Source organism: Ciconia boyciana, chromosome 26 (assembly GCF_034638445.1).
Source record: "Ciconia boyciana chromosome 26, ASM3463844v1, whole genome shotgun sequence".
NCBI classification, from domain to species: Eukaryota; Metazoa; Chordata; class Aves; order Ciconiiformes; family Ciconiidae; genus Ciconia; species Ciconia boyciana.
Genome location: NC_132959.1, coordinates 3,465,394 through 3,488,285, shown reverse-complemented (window position 1 = coordinate 3,488,285; position 22,892 = coordinate 3,465,394). Strand labels below are relative to the sequence as shown.

Genomic DNA, 22,892 nt, shown 5'->3' with positions numbered 1-22,892 from the left:
CATCTAAAGTGAGAGGGCAGCTAGGGCCCAAGTGCGAAAACAGCTCAGTGCTGAAAATGCAAAGCTTCGGCACAGACTGCTGGTGTCAGACTCTCAGAAGACATCATCAGGCACCCAAAAAATGCTGTGCCCTATTGAAAGCCTGGTCCTTAACGGCATGACTTTGACAGCTTTCTCTGCTATAGCACGGTCACTGGGAGCTTTACATGTTACCACTGACCACGTCCTTCCTGGCATGCTGCCTGCAGCTCTTCACCTTCCATCTGAAGGTGTGCTCCACATACAAGGGTTAGAGCTGCCATCTGCTCATTCCCTCCCCTCCTCTCTGTATCTCTGCCCCCGATACCTGTTTCGGTTCTAGTCTCTACCCAGCAAGGTTGAGGTGGGTTGAGAAAGGCAGGGCACTTCTGGAGATCACCTAGTCCAACCCCGCTGCTCAAAGCAGGGTCAGCTGGAGCAACTGGAGTTGTTCTTGCTCCCAGCATGTCACCAGTGCCATCACAGGGCACAGCCACCCATGGTGGAAGGCTCAGGCATGGTCAAACTGTTTCCATTGCCAGAGTGGAAGGATCACCAGAGCATCTCACTACTGTTTATGGTCTCTGTCCCTCTGTTGATGGCCAGATGGCATGAGGGGATCCTGTGCTCTTGGATGAAAACACACACACACACACCCCCACCAGCTGAGCTCTCAACACCTTTAAACCATCACTAACTGGAAACAGCTCACTGAGTGGCTGAGGCCAGTGTGAACCAGTCCTTCCCGCCCCCCCCCACCCCATACAGATGTCAGCTTCAGGCAGAAACAAACCTGCACCCTCAACTCCAAAAGCAGCCCTGGGCCACCCACACATTTTTAGGGAGAAAAATCCCATCCAATACATACCTCTTCCCATTCATCAACCATAGGATCTAGTTTATTGCTTAGTCCAGTCTTTTGGCAGCTCAGGACCCGTTTCTGCAGCAGGAAAGGCTCTTTCTTGTTTTTTCTGTTAAAAAAAGAAAAATCTCTTTCCCTTTTCTGAATCTTGAACAAATTCATTCACTGGCCCTCTGCCTCTCTTCTGAATGACTCCATGGGAGTCCTTGAGTCTCAACATTATTATATTTTATTTATACAGCACAATAAACATACGTGGCACTTTTCAACATACATCAAACAGCAAGGTCCATTTTCTGATGAGTGTACAATTTGATTCAGAAAAACACTGTATATAAAAATGCAACAGTCTCCTGGCCTGGATAAGCCGAACTGTACTGGTGAGGAGCCTGAAGGCTCTTTGCTGTATTTCCTCAGCCCCTAAAACTGAAACAAACAGAAGAAATCACTGTCTGTAGATGAGCATTTTATTTCAAACGGTCCCTGGTGACAGCACCCCCTGGAGCTGTTCAGATTTACACTGATGTATCTCTCTGCTGCTTGTGCCAGGCATGTCTTTCAGGTCCTGATGGGTCCTCACAAGCAGCAGCAGCGATTCAGGGGTCCTGCTCCAAAGGTTTTCACCAGCCAGACCACATCAGGTACCAAGAGAGCAGCCACCACCAGGAGAAAGCAGAAGAGCACAGGCAGGAAAAAAAATGCAACCAGGAGAAAGAAGAGCTGCATTTCTTGGTGGAAACTGTTAAAAACCACTACCTTGGAAGGGCTGAGCACTCCGGGACAACTTCAGCAAAGCACAAAGCACCAAGCTGGGGAGTCCCTTGAGAGGGAAATGGTGAAAGAGAGGCCAAAAGCAGCTCTCCAAGCACCTGAGTGCTCTCTGCTGTATGCCTAGCAAAGCACAGTATATTCATTAATTAAATTGGATCATTTTGGAATCAGTCTACCTATTGATGAAGGACAAATAATTAGCTGTCAGCATCTCAAGTTTTCCAAAGACTACTTCCTCTGGGCACAGCTACACCTACATAAACAAGTAACAGTGAGTAAATGCAAGGCTCAGATAAACAAATAAGAAATGCAGTGCCTAGAGGCATTTGTGCTTCCCCACAGGTACACTAGATGAGCTTAATCCAAAGCCTTTTCCTCCCTCAAGCTGGTGAAAATCTCTCCCGGGGTTTCAGAAAACTTTAACACTAACCTGACCTCAGCACTGCTCTGAAAGCGCAAGGTGCCAGGAGTCAACTGGCGAGATTGCTGTGGCTTGTTTCCCCTTGGCTATAACAAAAGCTGCGGCATCAGTGCAGTTTGCACCATCGGTAAGATGTTAGTGCTGTGCAGCATCACAGAGGTGACAACGTTACGGCAGCCCTGGGATTGCCTTGCAAGGAATCATGACAGTTGTCCATTTCTGTGCCGTGCTGAATATATTCTCAGAGGTTGAAATGATAAGCCTAAATACATTTACATTTTCTAAACCACTTCTGGGCTGGGGAATTCCATACTTCTCAAATCACAGGGTTCAAATTATCTCATACCCAGGCAGATGGGGGGGGGGGGGGGTATTTTTTTACTAAGTGACCCAGTGTGGAAAGTTCAAAGATCCCCCATGACACAGAATATTCGTGCTGTTTAGGGAAACAGGCTATTGCCCCAGGCAGCAAAACCACAGGGGCTTTTAATGTTTTTAAAAGGACATCATTGATTGATGACTGAGTGTTACCTATAGAGGAGCAATCCTCAGAGGCCATCATGTACAGAAAAGTTATTGTAAGGCTGTTGGCACAAAGCACATGAACACGCTGCAGCAACCTGCCTGAGCAAGGTGTTCCAAGCACAAACGTTCCTTGGACACAACTCAGCCACTGCATCATGAGATTACCTGCACACTTTAGGGCCTCAGGTACCCCAGACTGGGTTCAGTCCTGCACACCTCAGCCATGTGCACCAGGGCATTTTAAGGGGCTCCTCACAGGGGCTGGCTCCCTCCTCTCCCAGAGGCACATTCTGGAGACCTTGCCCCACTACACACATCTCCAGTTGGGATACAAGAGCCCAGCTCAGTCACCTGGCCATAAGATACACTCTGCCAGAAACAGACCTCTCCTGGAGAGTTTTAGCGAAGGAAACTGGAATATAAGCACACTTAGGAACCAATCTGGCTGCTAAGGGACATTCATGCAAAGCTCGACCAGGAAAACCTAGTGCAGGAAGGAAGCCCACAGCCTCTCTTCCCCCACCTCCTTCCATGCAGACAGGGCACTGCTCGCAGGTCAGCCACCCTCACACCCACCCATGGGGAAAGACGTACCTGACCTTCTGCCCACAGAGGCTGCCCCCATAGGTAGAGGGGACCACCAGAACAGCATCCTCACGGACAGGGGGTGCCATTCCAAACAAGGTCAGAGCAGACCTGGAGCAGGTTTCCAGGGTCAGCCACAGCCCAGGGATCTCCAGACAAGTCCAGCTCAGTCCAAGAAGTCAGAGAAGGAAGATCAGCGAGGTGCATGGCCAGACACAGGTATACCTGCAGCAGAGCTCAGGCACAGACCAAGGGCAAGCATCTGAACCTCACTGCAGCTCCTCAGCAAAGGGCAGGAGCTCTTTCTCGCAGCTTATCTATTTTCCCAGCAAGCTGACCCAAGGTTACACAGCTGTGTCGTATTAGAGCTCGCCTTGAACCCAGGCAGCCAAGCCCCCGGGGTGGGCGTGAGGGTGTTACAGAGGCTTCGGTGCACTCAGGGCTCTGATGCTGCAGCTAGATCTGCATGTGAAAATAAAATTAGTGCATCACTACCACACACAATTTCAAACCCACTCTGCAAACCAGCAGCCCCAATCTGACACCAAGCTCCTGCACTGTCCTGCCACTCACAGATCACAGCCAGGCAGGCAGTTTAGCCTGCCACACGCGTCATGCAGCCTATAGGGCTCCTTCCTACTTGTTTCCAATTAAAAATGCTTCACACCTGCTGGACTGTGCAACATATCAACACTGCAGTGCCCCTGCCTGCAAGGTATCCCCCATTTTGGAGACCAGCAGGAAACCTGGGTATTGATCCTTCAGGGCTGAAATGACAACTCCAAAGACAGCTGCATGGCTGCTCTGCCAGTTCATCCCAAGTGCCAGGATGGCTGCTGCCCTCACCAAACAGCTCCATGGACACCCATGGTCACCCAGCATTTCCAGGAGGACCCAGCTCTATCACATTATTCGGGCAGTGCTGTGCTAGGCAGAGGCCACTGAGGAAGAGATCCAGTAAAAAGAGTGAGATGGAGTCACAAGGATCCCTTCCCAATCTTCACAAGTCTCATGGGGACTTCCCAGTGAACACATTTCCCTTTCACATCCACAGACAGGCATTAGCGGCTCTCCCTGGTAGTGGTGTGAAATGGGGTGAGAGCTGACAGCAGCAAGTATCTGAACCTTAAAAAATTCTCTGTTCATCTGGATACCTGGATCTATGCCACCATCCAGAAGGAAAACTGCTCGGACTGCTTGGGGCTGAGACCAGAGTGGAGGCGCCTGTGTCACCACGGTGGCCATTAATCAGGGCCATCTGCTGCTACGTGAACGTGGGACAGCGGTGCTCTCAGCGTTCCAGCAGACTGAGAGTTTGAACACATACTGCCAAATTAGTTACAGAAATGTAATCACATCTATACACCAGAGAGACTGCTAACGGCTGACGAGTACGAGGAAGGCGAGGACTGGAAGTGTGCAGGAATGCAGATGGACTGGGACAGATCTTTAAAGCAGTTCAGCATTAATTGTTGGGAGAACTCCCCAGCTGATCTTTTTACTAGTGCTGTAGAGGGAGCCGGTTAGAGAAGTTCATCTTCAGCAATTGCCACTTCACATCCTGCCTCCTTACTTGAGGAGGAGAAAGTATTTCATTATCTCTGTTATCAGGAAACATCTTCCTGCTGCTTTTAAAATGCAGAACAGGAATACCTATTACAATGCCTGGCTTTCCTCCGCTGAGACTGCCAAGTTAACTGCTTCCATGTGGGACTGAGTCTGTGCCAGTGCTCGTATTCCTGTTATTCATGGTAGAAATAAATAAACAAATAATCTCCCCTCATTCCTCCAGACAGACGACTGCTTCACAGAACTGTCAAGCTGTCACTCTCAGCAGAGTCTTCCAAAAGGGACAATGTCAAGTGGCTACATGCAGCCCCTGATACATTTTTGAGGCCAAACAGCACTGTTTAGCCAGCCACTCTGGGTTCCCAGATCAGAGACAGGGATGCTCCCCATGGAAATCCTTTGTCCTTTCTACAGCCCTGGGCTTAAATCATGATATTAGTGACACGTCGTGCTAGAAGGAAGTCTGTGCAGGAAGAAGGTTCACAGTGAGAACTGGAGCCTACATGGACCATGCATTGACCTCTTCCCCATGCAACCATCACGTATATCTCCATCCCCTTACTGCCACCGCACCATGATAGTAGGAGCTTGTGGAGGGGTATGTGTGTGTGTGTTGGTGCACTACACAACATCCATTCAAGAAGCGCTTGACCTCAGCAAAAGAAAGAGTCATAAATAGTCAAACTGTGTATGTCTCAGTTCTCCTTGCATGATCCTCTGTTAATAGACTTTGCACCTTGGCATCTGTTTGCAATGCTCTTGGGGAACCTCATGAAAAGCAGGGAGGGGAGCAGATGAGTAGCGTCTGTTGACCTGAGGCTCCAGGCTATTAGGAAATGAGACAGTGTTTAACACATTGGAGAAAAAAAGTGTGGAGGACACTCTGTGCAGCAGGATCACTCCCAGGCACACACACGCATGCCCACACATACTCAGATGTTTTATAGGGCAGCGGAATCAGCATTCACTTTACAACTGACCTGGATTGCTAATGCAATGAAGCCAAGGCCCCAGGCACTGCTCAGAGGGCATGGTAACCAGCGCACTCTCGGGGCGATGCACGCTCACGTCAGTCCCGTGTCCGCTCCAGTGTGTGATCTGAATGGGGTCAGACATCAGGTTTGGTGGATTTTCTGCAGTTGGCCAAGTCCTTTAGAAAGCAGCTTCAGAAAAGAGAAAGGAAACAGGATCCAAAAAGTGACTCATGAGGAGGAATTACTAACTCATTAGCTCTGGGGTTTAAGGGGAGAATTTACTGATCCTGTGGACCAGGGCAACATGCAGCTCATACTAATCCAGCCTCTTTCAAGTGGCAAGGGAAACCACCAAAAAGAGAGAAAAAACCCTTTCTGGATGGATTGACTCCCACCCAAGGGTGGGAGCTGCCGCTGGGAAAGCAGAAAGAGATGGTGTGCCCCACTTCAGAGGTTTGGTGGCAGTTGTGATTGACCGAGACACTCAGAGGAGGAATCAATCCTTATCTTTTACAGTATCTCAAGTTCAGATGTACCACGGCAGAGCATGTTCCACCAGCTTGGAGCATGAACTTTGAAATAAACTCCCTTTTTTCATTTTGGACACAGTTTGTTGCTGATGCTGTTGCAGTACTGCAAGTCCATGTTCTCCAGAATTTCTAATGGGCTCTGAAGCATGAGATTCAAGTCAACGAGGCAGGTTGTTGTGGTTATTGCTCTGCTACCAGGGTTTCGGCAGAACACACTGTGTTCAGGGCCAGGCATAAATATCACCTGAGGCCAGTGTAGTAACAGCCCAGTTGGGCTTTTGTTAGAAGTTCTGCGATACCACAGGAGATGCACTGTATGCCTCCCGAGATCACTGCAGGCCAGGCAGGATACTCCAGAGCATCTCAGCACCAAAAGCTTTAGCGTGAGCAGCTGAGCGCCAGACATCAACGTTACTATGAACAAATCACACCCCAAGGTCTATTCATAATATTGACAAGGGGCAGGCACCAGCTGCAGACTCCAGAGCCTTACACTTAGCAGACTGCACAACTGAGTCAAGGCCCAAGACAGTACAGAAGAGGGAGCATTGCATGTAACATAGGTGCAAAAGAAGACATGTTCTGTCTAGTGTCTGGCACTGTGAGCAGTGCTACCTCCCTCCAGCAGCCTGTCCAGAAGGTCTCTGGGAAGTCCTGTCCATAATGACCTTGGGGATGTCTTGGATACCCTCGATTATTTCAAATGGCTCTAAATGCCTTAGCTAATGAAACTCAGTCAGGCCCTGAATCCTCACCCCTCACCAGTGGACAAAAATCAGGTCAGGCCAAACCAGACATGGCATTTGTTGGGCTGAATCACTCTCCAGACCCCAGCAGCTGCATTGACTATGTCTCCATTGACTGCAGTAGAGTGTTCGGACACCCAGCAAACACACAGACAGCCTCAGCTGGGTGAGTGATTATAGGTTTCCTCATCTGCAAACTGAATGTCTCTGCAGAGCTCCCAATTCTGAAGGAAATTTAAGGCATCTACATTTACGTTGCCTACTCTTAGCAAGATGAATCCCTCCTCCAATGCAAAATGCAAGAGCCTTCACCTCTCTGCACGTATCTGCTGTATTTTTCACGAGCAGTCAGAGGAATAAAATGGGAATGAGTCACGAAGAAACTTCTTCCTGTAACAGTAACACATGAGCAGGGAGATGCACATTATTCAGCTTAGTTACTGGCATGCCAATGTCAAAAAAAAAGCAGCCAACCACACAAGCCAGTGTCAAAGGTATTTATGACCCTCACCCAGCAAAGGTTCATGGATGAACCTCTGCAGCATCCTCTGCTGGCTCAGCAGTAGGATGCTGCATGCTATGAAGCTCTCCTGACTCCACCTTTCTGCCCCAAAGCTGGTAATTATGTCTTTCTGCAGAGATATCCTCTATGGTTGCTGAAAACAGCTCTCAGCTATTCGGGATTTGCTTACTGATATCTTTATCAGGCTTTTAATACATTCAGCCTTTCCAAGGGTCTGAGTGTCTCACCTGTATTCCTGATCCTTACATCCATGCAGAAATTGTGTGTATTGTTTGGGATGTAACAAATAATTGTTGCCTGTAGGTATTCACCTTTTGCTAAATGAGTGCCCAGACATGAAATTGCACCAGATTACATAAAATAGTAAAACCATATAGAAAGAGCATAAGAAAGATACATCTTCATGTTAAATCCAATCTAATTCTGTATTTGGCGATCTGCTTTAGTTTTGCAAGTCGTGGTGACTCAGTGTCTGCTAGCCAGATCTAGGCAGATATCTGAGACAGTTCAGTGTTGTGGCACTGTGGGACTGCCTTTTCCAGTGCCCTGTTTTAACCGCATTTTAGTATATCAAAGATTTTTCGTCCTTTTATACAGAGCTGTTTGCTTTGCTGGCTGAATTCAACAGGAGGAGGGATGGAGGAATTTGAACTACTGAGCTTTTACTCAACCCCAGTGTCTCTGAGCCCAGAAAGGGACTTCTCACAGGCTGGTATAAGCAATGTTTCTCTCAGGTTTTAGTTCACTCAGTCTGGCTGCTGCTAAAGTTGGACATCAGCCTTCAGTCCCAAATAGGAGGAGTAAAGTTCTACCACTGAGTAGTTTTAGCAACAGTTTTACTTGTTTTTTTATCTATCCAGTGGTTTCTTTACTGCATACAAACTTGCAAAGCTTTCCCTTGTAATGTTTTTATAGTCAGCCCAAAGCTCCCTGATGTGTTTGTAATGAACCCCACGTATGTATAATTTAGGATATGTTTAATCTCTCTGCCTCTGTAATAAAAAATTTACTGTTTTGGTTGGTTTGGGGCTTTTTCTAAAATATCATCATTTTTGGTTTTTCCAGGCTGACCCAAGAATCGCATGTAGTTGAATCAGACTGCTCCAGTAGGGATAGGGAGTAATTGATGTACCAGAGATGATGACCTTTGCTAGGCTGAGACTGCATCTCTCTGTTATTCCTTTTTTTTTTTTTTGCTTGAAGTCCTATCTGCATGTGGTTTGTTTGCATCCAGCCTGTGATGGATGGTGCACGGATTTAATGAGGTCGTGTTTTCCCACCAGTTCCATTTGTAGCCATTTAATGTTCAGCTCTGAGTAGTAGATTGAGTTACAGGCTATTTAAAAGTCTATGAAGCAGACAAGCATTCTGCACAATTTTTATTCTTTTACATATTTGTTAATAAGCATCTCCAGGGTTAAGGTGAAGCCCATGGTTCACTTCTTGGAGAAGAAGCCAATTTGGTACTCCTGGATTATGCTGTCGCTGCCAAGATACTCTGAGATCCTGCTCCTGACATGCAGAGCAAGTGCCTATCCTGCACAAGGGTAAAAACATCATCACGGCAGTGTCGATGCTGTGAAAATTCAAGCAAACCTGCTGTTCTGCTGAAGCAGAAACATTTTACGGAGACATTGAGAATGGGATGAGCATCAGTAAAGAAGGGTGATTCTTCCCTACGCTGGTCATTGCGCACAGGGAAAGCTTGAGCTCAGGTTCCATCTTGCTGGATCTGAGATGAAAATTTCTGCTTGGTCGCTTGCACAGGATGCAATTCCCTGACTAAATGGAGATGTCAGGAGCTATTATGTACCTGTCCTGGTAGTTGCACAGAGAGAGATCTTCTAGCCAGGAGGCAGCTCCATTCGGATGAGTTTGGAGATGTCTGCATCTCCAGCATGTCAACCTACATCAGCTGTTTTGTAACCTTAAGGGATTTCTGTGGCTACCCTTGGAAATCACCTAGGAAAATTAATTCCACATAGACCTGGGAGCATAGACTATACAGGTGCTGTGTTGTTCCCCCAAGCACTGGCAGCGATGAACAACACGCACCTGAAAATCTGCATGCTTCCCCAGGAGGTTAGTACCTTTGCTGTTGAAACCATGGCTGTGGCAGACAACATCAACCCTCTGATGTTTGCACCATGGGCCCTAGTCTCTCTGTTACTCACATACGCCGGCACAGTCCAGCCTTATGTACTGTTTCACCATAGCAAAAGCATACCAGAAGTCAACAACTCCCAACCCATGCACAGCTCTCCACCTCAAAGCTAACAGCAGGCACCCTGCTGCACACCATACGCACCCAATGCTGCACCCAATGCACCCTGCTCCACACCATAATGTCCAGTTGTCCAATACTTGAGCCACACACCCTCTTCATCCCCCACATGGCTCATGAAAAATTGCACCTACAAATACTCCATGCAAACCCAAAGCACACAGCGTGTGTGGAGAAAGTCAAACGCAGCAGCAAGTGGTACAGTGACATGCTACACCGCTCTGAAAATCCTGACACCTGCGGTGCAGAGCTGAAGTACAGCATCCAGCAAAACACACTGGCATCCAAGCCACGGGGCTGAGGCACTCTACATACCCAGGATACCGCACGTACACACAGTACACACCTCCACACATGCACTCTTCCTACAGGGGAGTCAGGACTGTGAAACCAGCTATGACTATTCCCAGGAGTCTTTCGTTTAAAGGCACCGTAAAGGAAGAGCTCTCTGCGCATCACTTTGGGCTAACTGCCTTTGAAGCAATTTTACTCTAGCTTCCCTTTCGGCTACTGTCAGGTTATTCATTTTCTCTGTCAAAACCTTTTTATTCACTGCGAATCTCAGCAGGGTTCCTCACTTGTTAATATTGCTGATTAAATTTCATAGTCTCTAACGTAAATATTCAAAGAGACTTTCCCTCTTCCCACCATTTAAATAGCACAGACCGTGCATTTACATACGTCTCGTACAGGAGTGAATTGGACGGGACTAAATCAGAGCTGCTTGCACAGGGCACGCACAGCTAAGGACAGACATGATATCCAACATACATTCCCAAGCATGCTGGCAAGAACCCCAGACAGCCCTGCCTGGCAATGCTGTGCTTCCCAACCCCACGGGCACTGGTGACCTGCCTGCTTAGCTGCCCCTCCTGCCCCCTGTGATTGCTACCTATCAGAAAGGATGCAGGAAGCCTTGCGTCTGTCTCCAGGACATCCTGGCTGAACCTCACAAACCTCTGCAGGGAGGAAGCAAAGAAGGAAGAAGATGAGAAAACCCTCCTGTACATGTTGCATTTCATTACAAATAGCAAACCTCTGTGCTTCAAATGATGGCTGCAGGGCAGGTGAGGGCACCATGAATCAGGGCTTGGCACTTCTCCAGCCATTAGCATCTATTTCCTTTGCTAGCTCCAGACTCAGTCTTGGTAGGGGAGACCTGGGAAAGGATTGCACCCTCTGGCCCAACGAGCTGTTCTATGGCTGAGCTGGTGATTTCAGACTGGGGTCTCCTCCCCACCATCACCATCTGCTTATCTTTCTCCATTTAATATTTCATTCGTCTCCCTCCTGTAATGCAAGGCTCTGGTGTGTCTTCCCTGCCCTGAAGACCTGAGGTGGTGGGAGTGCCAGTGGTGGGAGAAGCCAGAGTTCCCTCAGACAGGAGCCAGGACTGCACGGGAGGGAGCCCTGTCCCAGCACTCGCATTGCAGGATTCATTTCTTTGCAGGCTACAGCAATAATTCCTCTCCTGCTTATAGGAGAAAGCTTGCAATCCTTGAAGGGCTTTACCTCTTGTGTTAATAGGAGTTGCTTAAGGAGAGCACTTCTAAAGAGGGACATAAATCTTTGATGAGGATTCATGAACACACCAAGCAACGCCCAGCCAGCTGAGAGTTAAACGGGCAGCAAGGCTGCGGGAAGATTATTTCCTCAGCCCCATCCTACTTCGTTGTTCAAAGTGCTGGGACAACAGAGCCCAGAAAGCAAGAGGGGTACTGAATTGAGCCAGAGCCTGCACCTCTTCTTGTTCCCTTACAGCATCTCATGATTATCATTAGTTTATTATCACCTGATCCAGCACTATATTTTCTCTCCTCTCCTTCACCATCAAGTGTTTCTCTGTTTCTGGACAGAAGGAATGGCATTCTTTTCCCTGGCATATGAGAGACTATAAAACCTGGTAAGTATCGATCTCAGCTTCAACATCATCAGCCAAATACTGACATTGCTTAAACAAAGGGGAGCGCAGGCACAGTGTGTCACTCCTGCTGCTGAGGACAGCCACAGGGAGGTATGGCGAGATGGAGAAAAGCTGTTATTGATTCAGCTCCACGTTGCAAAGCCCTTCCCCTTCCTGCATTAAGGGCTAATTTTAGGCTGGGATGATTTGATAATGTGGTAATGTTCATCATGTAAACCCACTTCATTTCCCATCCAAAGTGGACAGACATGGGGAGCAAGGCTCCAGTGGAGAAGAGCAGCACTGGGTGTTGGGCAGCAGCAGGGTAAGCACAGCTGGATGCCATCACAGCTTCATCTTGTGCCCTGTTGCTTCTCCCCTGGTGTCTCTCCCTCTCTCATCCTGCAGGCGGTCTGGACGTAGGCGATGACGCCTCCAGAAGCACCAGCCCCTCTCCAGCAGTGTTGCCTGGTGCAAGCGAGGCCCCAGGGGCCCGAGCATCCTGGCAGAGGTTGCCCAGACCACGGGGTGAGCTGACGTGCACTGGGGTGCTCTGCAGGTTTGCGGCCTTCAGTTTTCTTTGCACAGCAGCTAGGGCACGAGGTCAGTTACGAACCCAAGGCTTGTCCTGAAACCAAGTTGGGACTTGAATCCAGAGCAAATTCTGTCATCACAGAGCTGATTTCAGTCAATCTGTGTCTAACTAGAACAGCACATGCAGGAGTCTGGAGCCAAGACAAGACTGCCCTGAGCTGTTCCCTCGACAGCTGCGGAAAAGCAGGGCAGTACTTGAGACATTGCTCAATGAGAGGATAGAGCAGCAGAGCAAGCTTATCCCGGGGAGCATGCCCTTCCTTACCCGAAAAGAGATTTCACCAGTTAGAAACACCGCTCAGAGCTGTGCTGACAGTCCATGGTGTGGGTGGCACAGACCAGGCTAGCCACAATGTCCCAGCCCATAGTAGGAGCCTTGGATATCTGTTTATCTATATCAGGAGATGAACAGGTAGTGTTTGCTCCCTCTTTCCTGCTGCCACACCACAAGCGCTGCAGAGCAAATGGCTGCGAGAGATGTCGGGCCAAGAGGAGCTGCACAGAGCAGGAAATTATCCTCAGCCTTTCGCTGGACACACAGAAAAGATGCAATGCTTTATCACTGCAGGACAAATCGCAGTCCTTTCCACAAGCTCCTGGGAACAGCAGGGGAGGGCAATGTTCCCATCCCACCCCAGCATCACACCTTGGAGCCAGTGGAGCTGCAGTCACCCTCATCTGTATGGCTCTGCCTGATGCTGCAGCTCTGATGCCAACTGAGTCACATTCTCATCAGACCCTGACTTAAATGACGGTGCAGAGCCTTGATGCTGTCTGGTCTGAGCAGGGTGAGGCTGCTGGCACAAGCCCAGCCACTGGCCCTGCACACATCCAGCAGAAATACTGCAGATTGCCTGCAGCCAGGCAGGGGAATTAGAGATGATGGAGGAGCAGGGACTGGGCCAGAGCCAGGGGGAAGGGATGCGGTGAGCTCACAGCTACCTGGTGCAGCATCCCTCTGCTCAAAGGGAAGCACCAGAAACATGGGGGAAACATGTCCCTCTCTCATCCTGCCACGCTCACCCCAGCCCTGCTTCCCTCCCCACCACTGTCCTGGTCACTTCCAGCCCACCACCCCTCGAGGGGTACTCATAAGCCCATGCTTCTCCTTGCCTCAGAGGATGTGCATAGTAGGGGGCTGGGGAAACGACTCACAGAATAGACAATTGTCTCAAAAGTCTGTGTGAGCTCATCTGATGCTTTGCACACCCAGAGGTCCAGAGCAGAGCTGCACGGTCATCTCCTGGGCTAGGCTGCGGCTGTTGAGCCTGCATGACATGGGCTGCAGGCAGGCAGAGCGGGGTGGCTCCGCAACAGAAGGTGAGCCAGGAGCCAAGGGTGAGGACAAGGCAAGTGAGGGACTAGCAAGGGGCATGTGCCCATAACAGCCCAAGCAAGAAGGGCAAACCAAGCAGATTAGGGTCAGGACTGGCCGGGTATGGGGCTAGACACAGGCAAACCTGTTGTGTAGCTCAGTCAAGGACCAAGGGCAAGGGCTTGAGCTTAAATGCAGGTCCAATGGGTGCACGGGGAGAAAGCTACCTAGCAAAAGTTTCTTGCAGCTTTTTCTCAGAACTGAGCTGTTTTCCCTGCAGTCAGACCCAGCACAGTATGGATGGCTCAACCCCAAAGAGGGGGCAAAGAGGTTGCCCAGTTCAGTGCCATCCAGACCCCGACCATGGTGGATGCCCAGGGTCTGGAGGTAAAAGCAGGGGAAAGGGGCAGCAGTGGCAAACTGGGGATCCACTGCTGTGCATGTAACAAATGCCTGGCTCCAGGACTGGTCTCAGGGTTGTGGCAGCCCGTGCCAAAGCGATTCAGTCACTTGGACTGCTGTCCAGTCCAACGAGGCTGCACAGTCCCTGCACCCACCACGCTTCTCTCTGGCAACTCTTACAGCTTCCGCCTGCTCATTTACTCCAGTGCTAATGATAATGGCCTTGCAAGCATCACCCCATCTTTGCAGAGCTTTTAAAAATTTGGCATGGGAATATGGAACAAGGAAGAAACATGCAGGACAACTGGAGAGAGGCAGGTTACACCAGCATAGCTCCTTAGTGATCTGGCTGCTATCTTGTCGACACTGGATTGGTGTAGAGCCCATGTTCAGAAACCAGAGCAGTGTGAAGAGCAGCACTTTTTCCCCAGGGCTCTGTCCAGCCCAATCTTCAGCAACCACAGACCTGAGCATCAAACCCAGAGTCAAGTTTCAAAAGCTCTGCATTTTGGGGGTGAAGAGAGATTTGCTTTCATCATTGTTTGGACAGCCTTATTCTCAGCACTGGCTGCCCCAAGACCAACAGCATTTACCTTTCAGCAGTAATCTTCTTGACTCTTGGCATCTGGAGGCATCGTTCCCAGCCCAGGGAAGGTGGAGAGGCAAAAAGCCAAGCCTCTGTGCACTCAGGGCAAGCTGGGAAACCGCGATCTGAGCAAATCTGGTTAACCTGCAGCTACTGCAGGCAGCAGCGAGCTGTTTGCCTGAGGAAGATTTCCAGGACTCTCCCTCCCATCACCTTCGGTGCAGGGACCCCTGCTCAGGGACATCCACCAGCCGACACCATCCTGCTCTGCTCTCACTTTCCTGAGCTGCAAGGAGCTTTGTCCCCGCACAGTTTTCCGCACAGCTCCAGCTCATTGCACATGGGTTTGCAGCCCGCAGACAGACCTCAACCAGGCCTGGCGTTATTTTCAAGCTGAACCAGATTACACTAATGATTTGTCTTTCAGGAAACAGTACCAAATGCTTCAAGTACATTCACTATTTAATCTTCTGTCACTAATGAGCCAGAACCACTAACTTTTACTGTGCTCTGTAATTCCTTCTCCTACAAGTAGTTGCATGGAACAGCTAAGTTTGCAATTCGATATGAGAACACTTAATTATCATTACTGATAGAGCATCATGTGCTCTTAATTTGTGGAAATAACTTCAGAAACAAGCACCTTCTTCAGGGATGAAACAAATCTGCTATTCCAGCTCTTTAAACATGGTAAGAAGGAACATCCTAGAACATCTTAAAGCACATCGTTTGAGTCACGCTTCCTTTAATAACTTTCCCATTTTCAAATGGGATCAATAATTTTGGTTGCCCACCTCCAGCAAAGTGGGATATAAGTCTGCAACTCTTGTGCACAAGGGATCGACTTGCAGCAGGCAGTGGGAACAGAGGCAAACTCTCTGGAAACCCACCCCAGTCTGTTGAAATTTGTGTCCCTTGCCAGAGGCCATCTGAAAATGCAGATCTGTGTGGTGTCCAAACAAGCTCAGATAACATGCTGTCTTCTCTCAAACACTCAGGCTCATTCCTGGTTTTAATCTGATAGAGGAGAAGGAGTTTCACAGCAACAGTGGAAAAAGCAGGCTAGAAGTGAACTGAGCACGACAGGGGCTCCTACAGAGACAAAATTCTGGTTTTGAAGCAGCGGTGGCTCATGAGGATTAGTAACGGACTTGAAGAATTTAAAAACAGGCAGCTCTGGTCTGCCTATCACCATATCCAACAGCAGGCAGCAAGGGAAGGCTGTAAGAACAGGGAAAGCATCCCTGGCATGCTTTCTCATCCCCCAGTGACCTGTGGCTCAGGGATTTCCTAAGCCTGAGATGGTATCTTCAGGTTTAATGGCCCTTGATGCATTTTTCATCCATTAATTTGTCCAGCTGCTTTTGGAATCCACGCAGACTAGTAGCATCCACAGTGTCCTCAACTAACCCCCACACTAAGTCAAGTATTTCCTTCTGCTTGTTTACAAAACCAAGAAAACTTTGGAAACCAAAGCTCCCATCTCTCCTTAGACACCCTGGAGCAGAGCCACAGTGCAGCTCTGGATTCCAGTTTGATAGCAAAAGGGATGTACAAGTGATGGGAGCCAGCCCCTGGCTAAGCAGGGGCAACACGAGGAAATGCTGCTGCTTTAACTGCCAGAGAAATGCAAAGTGATTGCAGAAACACTCACCATTGCCCCTATCCTCAGCTTCGGTCCCCTGCTGCTACAGAGCTCCCTCGGAGGTGAGATTGCCTGGGTCTCCAGCAACGCCGCTCACACTGCATGTCCCGAGGTGTGCCACCCTCTCATGCAGCTCATCCACCCGCCTCCTTTCTCCAACCCACACAGACTTCCCTACATTCCACTCAGGTCTCGTTACTACAGACTCACATGCATCCCTGGAGCTCTCGGTTTCACTGCTGGCAATGGTCCAGACTCCTCTTCCAGCCACACTAAGGCCCCAAGCTGATCATCTCTCCAGTGATTTTGTCCCATAGCAAGGCATGGTCAGGTCTGGCATGACTCCGAGAGTCACTCCTCCTCCCATAACAGGCTTGGCTGAGTCTGCAAGAGAGGGTGTAACATAGCAGAGGACAGCAGGACGCTGGGGCGAGGAGGATTCATTCCCTTCCCTGGTATTTCCTATTGCACACTGTATCTTCCAGCTTTACAACCACCCTGGCTCTCTATTTATGTCAAAGGAGTGTGCAGGCAGGGAGCAGCAAACAGACCTGTTAGGGAGAACTAGGCTACTATAAATAGTCCTATCAGTAATTAGCTGCAGAACTATTCATTAAATAGGAAAGCATGCAAACAAGAACTGGAAACACTAGAGCTGAGGTACCCAAGCCATAGTCCATGCCCCACAAGGCCATGGGCTCTGAAAAATTTTAGAGTATTGCCAGGGAGCAAAAACGAGCCTTGTGTCCCCGATGGATCCCAAGGGGAGCACACAGCAAAAGCCAAGCAAGGAGGAACACACTGCACAGAGCTTGAACGCATATCTTTGGCTAGATGTCCGATTAGGTCCCCTTTCACCACCACCTCCATCCATTTCCATGGGCTGGAGAGCCGTTTTGCTTGTCAGTTTTTGACCCAGTGCATCATTTCCAGGTAAAAAGCCAGCTGCCCTGCTGTGACCCAGGAGCCTCTGACTCTGGGCCCATGCCTACAACAGGCTGGTGGTTATAATTTGTGCCTGCAGAGGACAAAAGTACTCCCCTGACTGATGATCAGCAGGCAGTGATCCCTATAAGCTGCTGTGCTGTCCTGAGCAAGGAGGGATATCTGAGCACAATGTATCCTATGCCCAGCAATGCCAGGACACGTCCCATGCCCTGCAGCAGTGCTGTCAGGATGGGACACGCAGGTAGTACCAGCTCGGACGAACAGTTCGCTCCTTGGCAGGGGCTGCCACCCTACCCTTGTTCCTAGTCGCTTTGCTCTCACACCTTGCTAGGTCGGCCCACAGCCAAAAACCATGCCTGCTCCCACAGTGTGGGACTGTCCACATCTGCTCAGCCCCAGGTTGTGGACATCTCCTTTTAGGTATCTACAAGGCAGGTATCTCCAGCGAGGACAGTTCAGACCGTGGGGAGTGATTTGCTCTCCAGCCCCAGTAAGTCCTAGGGGAGCTCAGGTCTCACGTAGACACGTTTGCTATCCACACTTATGTATTGTTGTCCACACACAAGAGCTGAATCCATCCCGCAACTTTTGCAACAGCTGGAGAAGAGCAGGCTCCCTTCGTGCCTTCATCTCACCCTGAGGTGCTGCCTGAAAGAGAAGGATATGTCACACCTTAGCACAGCATGGGGAGACAGGAGCAATTGGAGGAGTTTTAAGATTGCTCTGAAGCTGAGAAGACCTGCCTGGGAGCAGGAGCAGCCCCATAAGCAGTCACCCACCCTCCCAGCCTGCATGTGCCAGCCCTAGCCAGGCAGTACACAAGGGCCTGACTGTGCCTGAGGCACTGCACTCACTCTGCTGTGCTGCAGTAAATGTACATGTTTGCCTACCAGATTGGCAGCAGAACTGGGCTCCTGTGTGACTCAGACTCCTCTCTGGAAGCAACATGGCCCCAGTCCCCCATGGGCCCAACCCAAAGACCTCCTGGAGCCATTAGCAGTGTCCCTTCTGCGCTCCCCAGCCAGGTCAGCTGCACAGCCCTCCCACTCGTCCTTCCAACATGGGCACCAGCTCTGAAGCCATCAGGGCATAAATGACAGAAGAGACACGTTTGTGTCCTGCTCTTTACAGCCATTTCGTTAGTGCAATTATGGTCCTCAAGAAGACCCAGGATGCATGCAACACTGCTCAGGCAAGCGGGCATGATTTGCTCCCTGGAGATGCATCAGGCAGGTGTGAAGCCCCAGCATGGAGGCTCCCCGAGCCCTGGGTCTCTGCCAGCCCACCCACCACCCAGCACTGCGCTCCGGTTTCCATCCGGCTGTGTGCTCCCGGTTCTGGCCCCGTACTTGCACTGAGCAACAGATTGCTCTGCCCCCTTCCCTGCTGTTCCCCTGCTGCTGCTCCCCAGAAGCGCTGCAAGCATCGGCCTGGCCTGGTGGGGCCAGCTGAGTGATTCATGCTGGCAGGCTCGGGGGCTGCAAATGGGGGCTCTGCAGGGGCTCCCAGCAGACCCACAGGTGTCCTCCGTGAGAACCAGGAGGAAATCGCTCCCGTTGCCCCCCAGGAACATCACCTGAGTCAAGAATCATTGAGGAAGGGTGAAAACATGTGTGTTCAGGCAGGACCTGCCACCACAGCTTCTGTTAAGGCTTTAATTTCCCAGAGCCGCTCCAGACGCTACTTAGCAGAGCAAGCGAGGGAACATCAGCCCAGCTAAGCAGTTTGCATGCCAGCTGGCTGAGCATGTAGAGAGCTAACCTGGGCCAGTCATCTGCAGGACATCATGCTGGGCTGCTCCCCACCCTGCGGGGACCACTAGAGGGGAAGTAAAAGACGGAAGCTACGGCTGGAGAGCAGGCCCCTCATCAGCACTGTTTGATAGCACAAAGACTTTGGTGGAGGAGGACCTCACAGGGACGTGCAACCAGATGCAGGCTGACTGCCTGGTGGCGTAAAGTAGCAGCAGAGTTAAGGACACCGAGGGAAAGCCGTGCTGTACTGCTCCCCCAGTAAACCGTCAGCAAACTTAACGTAGAGACTAAGGAAAATTCCCTGTGCTAAGCAGCCTGACCTGCCTGTAGCCTGTGGACCACTCTGTTGGCTACAGCAAAGGGCTCAGCCCTAGCATCTGCATAAAAGCCAAAAATATCCCACGTGTGATACCCAGACTTTCAAAAATGGCAGGTATCTCCTTTGTCTGCAGGAGTCTGCAGCCCAGAAGGCTTGGAAGAGCCCCTGTGCCTTGCACTAGAGCCCTCAACATGCTTTCTAATGGCTTGCACAGCTTGTCCTCCCATTCCTGGATGGACATCGCTTGGTTCAGCAGTGCTGGACGGTGACACTTGCCTGCACGTGGGATAACTGACAGAGCACACACGTGGGATAATACACCAGAGCATCAGCCTGATGGAGAGACCAACAGGTCACCAAGAGCTGCCTGCTTTGCTGCCGGCTAGAGACAGTCAGGAAACATTTCCAAGGACCACAAGAGACCCACATGTGAGCACTATGAGGCAGAGATTATCTTGCCTGCATTTGGTAATCTTGGCCAGCAGCCTTTGCAATCTGATTTTGCCATTTGTTTTCTGCTCTCCTGTTGCTCTCTCTCTAAGCATGATATCCAAGAAAAGCCAATCCACACAGGCCCTGGGGTAATTTAGCTTCCCTTTAAGGCAACTTTCAACTGAGAAGGGTTTGCTGGAAGTACTGACCCACAAACAGTGCCAGAGAAGATGATGTTTAACTCCCAAGCCACTTAGTTTCATGGCACACTGTGGCCAGGAGTTCCCCAGATCTCCAGCTGTGACAGAAATCATTTCATTCTCTTCATTCCGAATTTGCTCATTTCAATGACTCTTCTTAAGGCACATTGCTTCCCCGTCATGTCAGGAGCTCACATCTTCGCTGTCTTAACTCCTTTCATATTCTCTCTGTCTCAGGCCAGTAATTCCAGTTTCCCGGACTCTCTTCCCCACAGCTTTGGGGAATCCCATGCACGTGAAGAGGCATTTTTGTCACCACCCTTTACAGTGCTCCCATTTTCAATTCTGCCCCCTCACTCTGAATTATCCCCACATGCAGCTCCCTAAAGAGCTCCACTCTGTTTGTCTGAAAGGTTTTCAGGCTCTGAGAGGGGCTCATCCATCAGCCAGAGATTTGGCAGCTTTCCTGGGACTGTCAGTTCCCAAGAACAAACAGCTGCAAAGGCACCATCCTCTTCCCGGAATTGGGGAGAAGCACACATGGCTTCAGCCCATTGCAGAGAAACAGCCAAGCACCAGAACTGCTGCCCTCGAGCCAGCAAAGCTGAGCTTACGGGCCGTTTCTGGACTGAACTGGTCCCCTGCTTGTGTGTGCTCAGCTTGGAGACAGCAACGCTCTCCAGGCAGCAATCTCCATGGCACGTTCGGACCCGGAGCTGAGCCAAGCATGAGATTGTGTGCTCCCATCAGGCACAGCCAAGGACACTGGACTTGTGTCCTAGGGGACACAAATGTTTGAAGCCACATACATGACAAGAGCTTACCCCTTTGTGCATCCCTCTGCACAAACCATCGCTGTGAATCCGTCAGCTGCCCGCCTCCATATGGAGGAGCCTGTATCTAAGGAGCCTCCAATGTCCACACACTTCTCCCATGAGTCCTGTGGCTGTGAACACACCTTGCTGCGTGCAGCAGGCACTGTTCCCACACCTGGCACCAAGCCTTTCACCAGCCCAGCTTTACAGCTTGTCCAGCCAGGATGTCTCTTTGTACTAGTAAATTAAATGCATCCAGGACTGTTCTCCAGCACTGATGTCAGCTGGCATCACCCAGCCCATATCCAGGCTATCAAACTCTCTTCAACCTCCACAAGTAGCTCAACACACAAATTGCTCCTGAGCACAGTCCCTGTCCAGCAAGACCTCCCCATGCTCATCCAGGAACAGTTTGGGAGAGCATGATTTGGCCTGAACCAACCCCATCTAGAGATGATGGCCATCCAGTGACAATCCCTTCACACTGTTTAACTCACTAGAGCAGGCATTTGGCCTCCATATCTGCAGGGAGACAGCCGAGTTTTCCCCCAGGGTAGAAGGGAGAGTGCTGAGCTGTGTCCTGGCAGGGGAGGCAGAGTGCGTATGTACCTCCAGGGACAGGGGATGCAGCCAGGGTGTCAGGGATCGGTGGCTCAGCAAGTTGGAAGCAGGAAGGTTCTGTTTACCTCCTCGTTGGGCAAGAGTTGCACACCCACAGAGGTCTTTAGCAGGTTCTTCTCACGGAGGAGTCATGCTTTTATATATTACGCATTTGACAAAAAACGGCTCGCTGTGTCCTAGAGGAGTACACCACAAGAAGCACCAGTCCCCTTGGCTTGCCTCTTTTCCATCCTTACAATAGCCCTGGTGCCTTGCAGACCCTCATTTGCCTCCCATCCCATTGCACACACTGCAAGCAGGACAGGGCCATTGCTGAGCTCCGCTTTCCAACAGCAGTTTGGTGGTAACAGTTTGCAAGTCCCTCCCTAAAGCACAGCAAAGTGGAGACAGACCAGAGGCCTGACACGAGCTCCGGCCATCGGGGAAGGTTGCAGCTCACAGATTCTCAACACAGCTTTGCCTCTGACCACTGGTGGGGAAGACAAGAGCTCGAGTCACCAAGAAGATCCTTCCTTCACAGCACTTTGCTTCCCTCCAGCTCCTGTTGTGCCTGCCAGGATGATTGCTTTGTTGTTTGGGTTTTTTTTGCATTCAACCCTGAGAAGTCATATTTAGCAGCTCTGTTATTATTCAGAGATTACACAGCAGAAAACTGTGCAGCCTCTTCACTGCTGGCTCACTGTCCGCCAAACACCGCAGGGCTTCTCCCTCCCAACATGAGAGGCCCTTATTTGCACAGACAGCTTGGCACAGTGCAAATGCATTCACAGCAACACCTTGGTCACCTCGAGTTACCGCAACCCCTGGATCTTCTGCACACTCCTGGAGGGCCTCTTCCTCTAGCTCTTCCCTGCTTCCAGTCATCCTCCTTCCATCATCTGGCAGAGGCATCAAGGAGAAGCCAGGCTGTGGTGCTAAGACAGCCAAGGGTGCTCCTGGGCTCTCCAGACAGCAAGAACAGACATCAAGTACACCGCAGACTGCTCTGCCATGGTTTTCTGGGGAGCTGCACCCATGAGTGAGTCAGTCTGGATACCCTTGACAGAAACAACACAGACTCTGGGAAGATGCACCATTGCTTATGGGGAGAGGGAAAAGCCCACAGAGGAAATAAAGGGCTGGAGCTCACTACCTGGAGGAGCTGGGCATGGCCTGGAGGTGGGATGTCCAAGTGTCCTTAGCGAAGAGCCACCACCAGCTCTGAGAACAGCCATGGAGGCTGTACCTGAGGCAGGGCTGGGCCTCTTAAAGGGGCTCCCAGCAGGCTGGCATGGATGCTGTTGAGTCAGAGCTGTTTGGCGAAGGCAGCCCTCACACAAAGAGCATAAGTCCTTTCTTGGAAAGACAGAATGACAGCATCAGCGGGTGGCTTACAGGTGCCCACACTGGGACTGACAGAAAGAGCAGCGTTGAGTAGTATTCCTTAAACACAACAGCTAGACAAATTTCCACCCACCTTTCCCTACATTCAGCCTGTCCATACCTACCCGGTATGGCTATAAGGATACTTCGTGATGTCAGAAGCCTTGCTAAAAATCAATATAAACAAT

The 22,892-nt window shown here is 50.3% G+C and overlaps 1 long non-coding RNA gene across 1 annotated transcript; it reads right to left on the bottom strand.

Moving 5' to 3' along the window:
* Window positions 1–1,129: 1,129 nt before the first annotated feature.
* LOC140644174 (uncharacterized) lies at window positions 1,130–16,370 on the bottom strand. Its single transcript, XR_012039747.1, has 4 exons — window positions 16,263–16,370; window positions 5,732–5,914; window positions 3,192–3,644; window positions 1,130–1,306 (listed from the first exon to the last, which is right to left on the bottom strand). It is a non-coding gene; the product is annotated as an uncharacterized lncRNA (long non-coding RNA).
* Between the last annotated feature and the right edge of the window lie 6,522 nt (window positions 16,371–22,892).